Genomic DNA, 10,222 nt, shown 5'->3' with positions numbered 1-10,222 from the left:
GAAGCAAACAGGAAGCATTCGGGCGTACGTTAAAGAGTTCACAACTCTAACGCTTCAGATTCCCAACCTCACAGACGAGGACATGCTGTTCCACTTCATGGACGGACTACAGAATTGGGCCAAGACCGAGTTGGAACGGCGTCAGGTCAAAACCATAGATGAGGCCATCACCCAGGCAGAGTCTTTAACATACTTTAAGCATGATCGGCATGACAAGGCGAAGGGCAAGGATGCAAGGAACAGTCATGCCAAAGGTGGGGGAGACCGCGGCCGAGGCAAGGAGCAGCAGGCACACCCCAAGCAACACGACCCCCACAAACCAGACAGCAGACGGTTCGCGCGCCAGAACTACACGGAGAAGAAGGTGCAGACTACCAAGGGAGATGGTTGCTACATATACGGTGGACCACACGGCTATGCCAGGTGCCCGGAGATGAAGAACCTTGGTGCCATCCTACGCGAACGGAAGGAAAAGGACGCACAGGAGCAAGGGCAAGACGCGGGCACGACGCAGTTGGGCATGGTTGGACTATGTGGGGCAATAGCCAAGCAGACGGAGAAGTCAGGAGACTTCAGCACGCAGTATGTAGACATCTCCATCAATGGACGTACAGCTCGTGCCATGGTGGACACCGGGGCGGAAGCAAACATCATGACCAAGCGGCGGCAGAGAGGTTAGGGCTGAACTATGTCCAAGCAACACCCGCCTCAAGACGGTCAATGCACCACCGACCCCCGTGTGCGGAATAGCCCAAGGAGTGAGCCTCACGTGGGAAGTTGCAAGGTAAGACAAACTTTACCGTCGCTCCTTTGGATATCTTGACATTATTCTTGGGCAAGAGTTCTTCCAGCGGTGCCACACGATGATTGACCCCCAACTCCAACGACTCATGGTCCTGGAGCGGGAAGGGTCATGCATGGTACCTCTAGTCAAGGTACCAAAGAAGGAAGGACACGCCCTCCTATCGGCCATGCAGATTATGAAAGGCCTGAAGAAAGGGGAGCCGACGTTCTTAGCCACCATTGCAAGTTCGAAAGAAGACAATGGTGATAAGAAATCCTTGCCACCGATCGTGGAGAATGTCCTTGAAGAAAACAAGGACGTGATGCCGGCCGAGCTGCCAAAGACCCTACCTCCGAGACGCGGGGTAGACCACAAGATAGAACTGGAGGTTGGAGCTAAGCCACCTGCACAAGCCCCTTACCGCATGGCTCCACCCGAGTTAGAGGAGCTAAGGAAACAGCTGAAAGAGCTCCTCGAAGCCGGTCACATTCGTCCGTCTAAGGCACCTTATGGCGCCCGGTATTATTCCAGAAGAAGAAGGACGGATCCTTGCGCTTATGCATCGACTATCGGGCGCTTAATAAGGTAACAATTAAGAACAAATATCCTATCCCGCTTATGCAGATTTATTTGATAGACTTGGACAGGCCAAGTACTTCACAAAGATGGACCTCCGAAAAGGGTACTACCAAGTACGCATCGCGAAGGGACGACCAAAGACAGCGTGCGTAACCAGATACGGAGCATTCGAGTGGTTGGTGATGCCTTTTGGCCTAACCAACGCACCCGCCACATTCTGCACGCTGATGAACAGGATCTTTCAGCCCTATCTGGATCAGTTCGTGGTAGTGTACTTGGACGACATAGTCATCTACAGCAACACTTTGGAGGAGCACGTAGAGCATTTAAGGAAAGTCTTCCAAGTCTTAAGAGAAAACCACTTTATGTTAAGCGGGAGAAATGCGAGTTCGCCCAGCATGAAGTACATTCTTGGGGCAATCATCAGTCAGGGCGAACTAAGGATGGACGACCCAAAGTACGGGCAATCCAAGAATGGGAAGTGCCCTACCAACGTGACCGAGCTGCGATCATTTCTAGGACTTGTGAATTATTATCGCAGGTTCATAAGAGGCTACTCTGCAAAGGCCGCTCCGCTAACTGAGCTATTAAAGAAAAATAACCGTGGGTGTGGAGCGCGGAGTGCAAGCAGGCGTTCGAAGGTCTCAAGACCGAGATAACAGAAGAGCCGGTCTTGACGCTGCCCAACTTCTCCAAAGACCTTCGAAGTACACACGGATGCCTCAGACTTCGCCATTGGGGGAGTCTTAATGCAAGAGAGACACCCCATAGCTTTCGAGAGCCGCAAGCTGAACGAGACCGAGCGACGCTACACGGTACAGGAAAAAGAAATGACGGCCATAGTGCATTGCCTGCGCACATGGAGGCATTATTTGTTAGGCTCCAAGTTCGTGGTCCAGACAGACAACGTAGCCACTAGCTACTTTCAATCACAGAAAAAGATCACCCCAAAACAAGCTAGATGGCAGGACTTTCTAGCCGAGTTCGACTACGTCTTGGAGTATAAACCAGGAAGAGGCAATGTTGTGGCCGATGCACTAAGCAGGAAGCCGAGCTAGCTGCCATCACTACAGCCCATTGTGATATTCAAGACGCAATCAGGGATGGCATGCAACATGACCCCGAAGCCAAGAAGCTGTGGAGTTAGCCGCCCAAGGCAAGACTAGGCGCTTTTGGGTAGAAGAAGGCCTCTTGCTCACAACCGGTCGTAGAGTCTACGTGCCGAAGTTCGGGAACATCAGGCGGCGAATAATCAAGGAAAGCCACGACACACCGTGGGCCGGGCATCCAGGGCAGCGAAGGACTAGGGCGCTGATCGAAGCCATCTACTTCTGGCCACGCATGCGGGACGATATCGAGTGCTATGTGCAGACTTGTCTTGTGTGCCAGCAAGACAAAGTAGAACAAAAGCATCCGGGAGGATTATTGGAGCCACTACCCGTAGCAGAACGTCCATGGGAGAGTGTAACTATGGACTTCATCACTTCACTACCTAAGTCCGACGGGTATGGAACTATCATGGTCGTGGTGGACAGGTTCTCAAGTATGCCACCTTTATACCCGCCACAGCCGGATGCACCGCTAAGGAGGCTGCTCGATTGTTCTTCAAGAACGTAGTGAAATATTGGGGGTTACCAAGACACATCATTAGCGACAGAGACCCCCGCTTTACTGGGAACTTTTGGAAGGAGCTGTTCGAGATACTTGGCACTAAACTTCACTTCTCCACAAGTTTCCACCCGCAGACAGACGGCCAGACAGAACGTGTTAACGCCCTGCTAGAGTGCTACTTAAGGCACTATGTCAGTGCGCATCAGAAGGATTGGGCCAGACTCCTAGACATGGCGCAGTTTTCATACAATTTGCAAAGGAGTGAGTCCACCGGGCGCACGCCGTTTGAGTTGGCGACGGGCCAACAGCCCCAAACTCCACATTCTTTACCAGCCGCTTTTGAAGGGAAGAGTTTGGGAGCTTACCATCTTGCCAAAGGATGGGAGAGCAGCTTGACACTGCCAAGTCCTACTTGGACAAGGCAGCAAACAAGATGAAGAAGTTTGCCGACCGCAGACGACGTCCCACGGACTATAAGGAAGGCGACATGGTCTTGGTGAAATTCAATCCAAGACAGTTCAAGGCACTAAGGGGCGTCCATCAAAACTTAGTGCGAAAATATGAGGGGCCGTTCAAGATCGTTGCCAAGGTAGGCAAGATCTCATATAAGGTGGAGTTGCCTCCACACTTCAAAATCCATCCGGTGTTTCATGCAAGCGTCCTCAAGCCTTACCATGAGGACAAGGAAGACACTAGCCGGAACCAACCCCGCCGGGCCCCCATTACTGTCACTGCATCGCACGACCGGGAGATAGAAGCTATCATAGACTATCAAGCCAAACGAAAGCGAGGTCAACAAGCCAGCGCCATGTTCCTTGTGCATTGGAAGGGACAATCCCCGGAGGAGGCCACATGGGAGAGATATGAAGACTTGTGGCAATTCAAAGACCAAGTCCGGGATTTTCTGCAGTAATGCGCCGCGGTCGTCGCATCATCGGGTGGGGGAGCGTGTCATGTCCCGCCACCAACATAGGCAACTCTTGCAGCGAAGAAGGCATGGAGGTTTCTAGAATAGGCTAGAAACCCTTAGATATTTCAAGAAAACCTTAGAGAAATGTAGAATTCTCTAAATAGGGGTCAAAGTGTAAATATTTGAGGGACCTCTCATGTAAATATTAATTGCACTTTAGTCCTTGGAGAGTAGTATAAATAGAGGTGCCACCATTTGCAAAGGCACCAAGCAAGTTGTAAGCAATCTTCCAAAGCTCAATATAAAGCCTTCTTCAAAAAGCTCTCTTTGTTCTTTCCAAAACTTTCCTTAAGCATTCTCTTAGCAACCCAAGCCCTAAAAGGCTTCCTTGAGTTTACAAGATCTTGAAAGATTAGTGAGTAAACCGTCAAGGGCCGCACGGAATCTTAGCCATCACTCTAAGTCCGTGACACCTATGTCCTCACAGTACAAACATCAAAAAGAGAACACGAGGGACTTTCTAAGATGTCTCAATTAGAATTGGAGCTATCAGGGCCCGAGAGGGAATCATCCTCATCATCTGTACCACAGAACCTCCTGAGTGTGTCCATCATCTTCATAAAAAAAATTGCTTTTCTTCTTGTGCTCCTTCTTCTGCTGCTGCCTCTCAACTTTAGCCAACTTGTCTTTGATAGTTTGCTGCTCATGCACTATGGTGGACAAAGTCTATGAAATATTACCTGGGGCAGAGGATGAGCTCTATCTAGGTCTAGTGGGGAGGTTACACACAATCTCTTGAATCTGAGAGTACATACCATGCATTTGTCCAGATATGTGAACCAATGCTGAAGGTCCAATCCGTAGTTGCCCAACGGATCTAGGTGGAGTCTATGGAAGGTGGAGCAGCACTCTCGACGCAAGTTCCAAACTCTGGATCAAGGGTATCAATCCTCCTCTTCTTCATGACATGTCCCAAACCTTTTTCTTCTTCGATAGATGAATAGGCTTTTCAGGGACTTTAATTGTCCATCTACTTTTTGTCCACCCCATCATTCTGACATACGTAAGTAATCGAAGAAGGAAAGTAAAGACTTTTAATATCTCCAATGACTACCTCTTGTATGCGTTGCACAATAATATTGTCGATATCAATCGGAAGTACGTCCATAATAGCTCAAATCAACAACGCATTATCCGGAGACATATTGGTCTCATTCTTCGAAGGGATAACTCGGTTGCATAAATATGATTGAGAGTAAATTCTTGGCCGCAGTGCTGAACTCGTATGACTCAATCCAAAGGTTTTTCTCGATCCATTGTGGTTGTTGCTCCCAATGGCACACACATGTGTATGTGGTCGCGCAAGTAATATAGTGGCTCTGAGAGAGTTGGATTATCGAACCCAAAGGACTTGTCGATTAACTAATTTTTACTAAATTATACCAGTCTAATTATTTTTTCAGTATGCAAGAATGAAATAATAAAATTGCTTACCATCTTTGGAAAATTCTAGGGATGCAGTATACATAGGTTTCATATATCACATCTCATGTATGAATTAACTACGATTATCAAATTACTGATTTACAGGGTTAATTTTATGATCATGGTTTCCTGAACTCTAATCGCCTACTCCAATTGGCTTTCGAACTACATCGTTGAGCGGAGATAGACAAGCCCTATTGGCGAGCATTTAATTTTCATCATGTTTTGTATATAAGCTTGGTGTTCATCAGGGTGTCAATCCTAAACACAAATCTAATCAAGCGATATGCAAGAAAGATCAAGCTTTTTTGTATTCGTTGGTCTATCTATCTCTTCGTCTTCCGAGTCCAAGAATAGACAATGTATTTACTTCTATGGTGATCAAGCATGAAATACTAAAACAAGAATATAAAAGTAATTTAAGCGATAACCAAAGGAAGAAGAGGAGGGCTGGGGGGGGGGAGAGGGGGAGAGGGGGAGAAGAGGAAGAAAAGAATCCTAAAAAGTATTGACGATTTTCCTTACAAAGTATGATGCTTTCTTAATAATTATTCTCATGGGCTATTTATAGAGGTAGAAAACCCTAAATAAAATAACTGAGTTCAAAACAATTTGAGAAACCTAAACCAACTTGAATTGTGCCGCCTCAAGAATTTGTGTCGTTTTGCCTTTAATTGCTGCCACATTGCAATTCAATTTGATTCTTCAATCTGCACTTTTATAATTGGTTGCCATAAATGATTTTTTTGATTTTTTTCTTTACAACTTTAGTATCATTTCTTTGATATTGGCATCTAGGATTTTTATTGGCTTGGTTTGCTTGCAAATACCCAAGATTTTAACCATGTTTATCACAACCCCTTTTTCTTGAGACTCCAACTTGCTATTTTTTACCACTTGACAGGAGCATTACATACTCAAATTCTTATTCTCACATGGGTCTTCGAAGTTGTAATTTCAAACTCAAGTTGGATCATTTCATGGCACCTAGTTAGGTGCAAGTTGAAAAAATCATCCCTCATTTAGAACATTAGACATTGTAATCTCTCACCACGTTCAAAGCTTTTGGGCCAAGCACATGAGCCAAATTTGACTCACCGCACCTATTTCTTCCCACATCTCTTCATCTAGAGAGGCATCCACATAATTTTCCCCAACATAAAGTCCTCCACAACAAGGCCATGGGTCATCAACATAGGGATTCCAAGCATTGTTTCATCACAAGAGGCCATAGAACCAAAACAAAAAGAAAGTAAAAATAAATATTCATAATTTGGATAGCAACAAGTACACTCTAAATTCTAAACCAATTCAATATGCCTTATTGTTCCCGGCAGTGACACTCAATTACCCATCATATGAATCAATGAGTAAGAACTCGCTAGCAATATAATAACCCGACGTATAAGGTCTAGGTCAAATCCCACAAGGAATAATGTGTTAGCGATTGAAAAAATAAAGAATCACAAGATGTGAGTTTGAATCCAAATGAAAAATACATAATTATAATATGAAGATGATCTTACTAACAATCACGTATAGGGTAAAAGGTCTTTTCAAGCAAGGAAGCAAAGGAAATTGGGGAATGGCAAGCTAAGTAAAATTCACAAGAACCATTGCACATTAATCTCGTGCAAACTCATTCATCGGTAAGATCATATGTGCATTATAACCTCAATGAGTCACCGAACCTAGGTAAATATTTCTCAACTAGGTCTATCGAACCTATCTAAGTAGCAACACAATCAATCTAATTATATGCATTGCATGGATTTACTATTTCTATCTATAATCGGATGTATGAGTTGTTACAGCTAAAATTATGCATCAATCAACCTTTCTCAACCTCAATTGACCATTTCAAGCTCAATCAAAGTACATGGACAAGTCCAGGGAGTGATCAAGCCCATTAGGAAAGAATGTAATGCATGAATTGATTAGATAATAAAATACTCATTTCATAAATGAGAAACATTCAATCAATTACGAAATCTAAAGATGTTAATAAACATAAACAAAACCCAAATTCGTGGTATGATAAATTACACCCAATTCAAGCAATTCAAAACAAGGAAATGAAGAAAGAGTGAAAATTATTACAATGGAGTATTCAATTTTCAATCTGAATGATGAATTGTGGGAAGCCTTTTATCCAAACCTAAAACCCCAATCTAAGAACTCTAAGAATTTGGATGAAATCAATAATCTTCACAATGGTTGTGCTTGGGTGAAAATGAGATTTTGGGATAAAAATAGTGAATTTCAATTTCTTTCCAACACATGGTAGTTTTTGTTGGGTATGTAGCAAGAGTTAATGGGAAATGGAGGGAAGATGAAAGAGGAACTTGAAAAAGTTGGGAACTTGAAAAGTTGAGAACTTGAAAAGTCCTCTTATGCTTTATTGAAAAGACATTGAAAAGACATTTGTCCCTCATCGGTGGTGGAAAGAAAAATAGGAGAGTTTAAATATAGAAACACTTCTATTAATTGTTAAAAGGATTGAAAAGAGGACCCCCCTCGCGCCGTCGTCGTCGCTCGCTCGGCTCGGATTTGGATCGATCGAGAGATTATTTTTTGGACAAAGTTTGTTTTAATTATTTTAGTTAATTAATTAAATGGCCAACGTTTTAATTAGTTAATTAACCGATTCAATTAATTAGTTAATTGGCCCGACCCGACTCGGATCCACGCGCGACCTATTTTATTTAAATCTTTCCCATTTTATTTGAATTTCCCGCCATTGGAAGTGACTGTTCTGAAAGGGTTACAACTTTCAGAAACAACCATGACCGTTTGAAAGGTTGCAAACTTTCATGAATGGTCGTGTGGATTCTGAAAGGATTGCAATCTTTCGGAACCAGTTCCTCTTACCTATAAATACATTGATTCCTCATACTTATTCCTTATGAATTTTTCTGATTTCTTCTTCTTCTTCTGCACAAAATTTCTTCGTGTACTTTACTGTTGTTGAATGGTTCGCTGACACCAGAGTTTTGGGTATCAATACATTGGTGATTGAGATCATTCTATCATGGGAGGACATATTCCAAATCAAACCTCGGATACTAGAGGGGAATAATTTCCTTAAGGGGACACTGTGCATTCAGTGGGCTTGATCTTTTTCCTGATTCTGTTTTTCCAGATTGTGGTACGTTTTTTACAGATTTTAGTTTTGTCAATTAATTTATGTTCATCTATTCTTATTGGTTTATTAAACTTTGGTTACTTCGTGTTTCTGCAAAGTTTATTGAAATCAGTAATTCTGATTTTTAAACACAGATTGATAACAATTTTTGTTCTTCGTGTTCAAAACAGTTTACAATGCAATTGCATTGGGTCATGATTTTGTGGCTCACGGTTGCGATCGCCATGCATAAAGTCCTGTCCGCAGTTTAAATGTGTTTACCACGCGATTGCCATGCATAAAGTCCTGTCGGTCCAAATTTGTAGTTTTTGTTCTCTTTTTGCCTCAATATCACTTGGTTTCTTCAAGTATCTTCTATATCCATTTTTCACTTCATTTTCCTACAAACATGAAGAAAACCACATAAAATGTACCAATTCTCACTTAAACAAGCCATAAACATAAGCTTAATATATGATAAGTTAGTAAAAGATACCAAGTTATCAAAGTGTAGGAGGGTCTAACTAAAAAATGAAGTCCAGTACAAGGGTCTCTCAGGTCATTCCGCCTAACATGAACAAGAAAAAGGATACTTCAACCACATATGGTAGAAATATATAAGCAATTATCTTTACCATGATTGATTTCATCTTAATCTGTAATTTTTTCTTTACCACCAAAACTTTTCTTCTCTTTTAGAATATTATCAAGAGAACGTCGATACCCCGAATTATTGCATGTTGATGTCATTGATTCTAATATGCACCTAATGATCATGGAAAGGTTTATCCAAATCTACCCTCACAATAAAATTTATCATGTCATTTTTAGGTAATTTATATATATTTTCAAGCTTGTACACTTTCATATGAAATAACATAAAATTAGGATACTTGAAGCTCTACGCCGGTGGAGCCTAAGAACCTTCAGGACAATTGAACTGGTCAAAAGGGTAAATCACTGGCTTATATTCCTCCCAGCATCAAAGAAGGTAGTAAATGTGTGGAAAATGTTGGATTTAAAGGAGCGGAAGGAATATTGGAAAATTGCACTCATTGGATTTGTAATTGGCGATACCCTATTTTTGAAATCTATGGAGAATTTTGTTCAAAGCGTTTGGAAAATAGTAACCCCTCCCCAGATTTTGTTACATGATGATGGATATTTTGTCTTCTGATTCAACTCTATAGCTTATTCTGAAGAAATTCTGCAAGTTGGACCTTACTATTTTCATAATAAACCTCTTATGCTTCAATAATAGGAACTTAACTTTGAATTCAACCTTGACTGCATCATTACAATTCAACTATGAGTTACTTTTCCTGGTATTCCTATTGGAAATTGGTCGAGTGAAGCACTTAGTAAAGTAGCTAGTGCCATTGGGAAACCTCTCCACACAGATGTCTGTACAACTTCTATGACTAGGATTTCATATGCTCGAGTTCGTGTGAAAAATGGATGTGGCTCAACCTCTCATACACATGAGTGATCTCAGGTATTTATGGTGAGTTCCAACAAGATGTTGAGTATGAGTGGTGATAGCATCCAAGGAAGCTCTACTCCATTGAAGGACAAGGATGAAGCTTTAGAAACACCAAGAAGGCCCATAACAAGATATCAAACCAAGGAGTTCAATGATAAGCTCAACGGGCTTCAATCGCTGATCCAAAGGTGTCTTATTGGGGAAGAAGAGCTCAAGCCCAAGGGAGAGGAAATGTCCAAATGCTAC

Source organism: Solanum verrucosum, unplaced genomic scaffold (assembly GCF_900185275.1).
Source record: "Solanum verrucosum unplaced genomic scaffold, falcon-dt-bn FXZP01000039.1, whole genome shotgun sequence".
Taxonomy (NCBI): Eukaryota; Viridiplantae; Streptophyta; class Magnoliopsida; order Solanales; family Solanaceae; genus Solanum; species Solanum verrucosum.
This window is presented reverse-complemented; position numbering follows the sequence as displayed.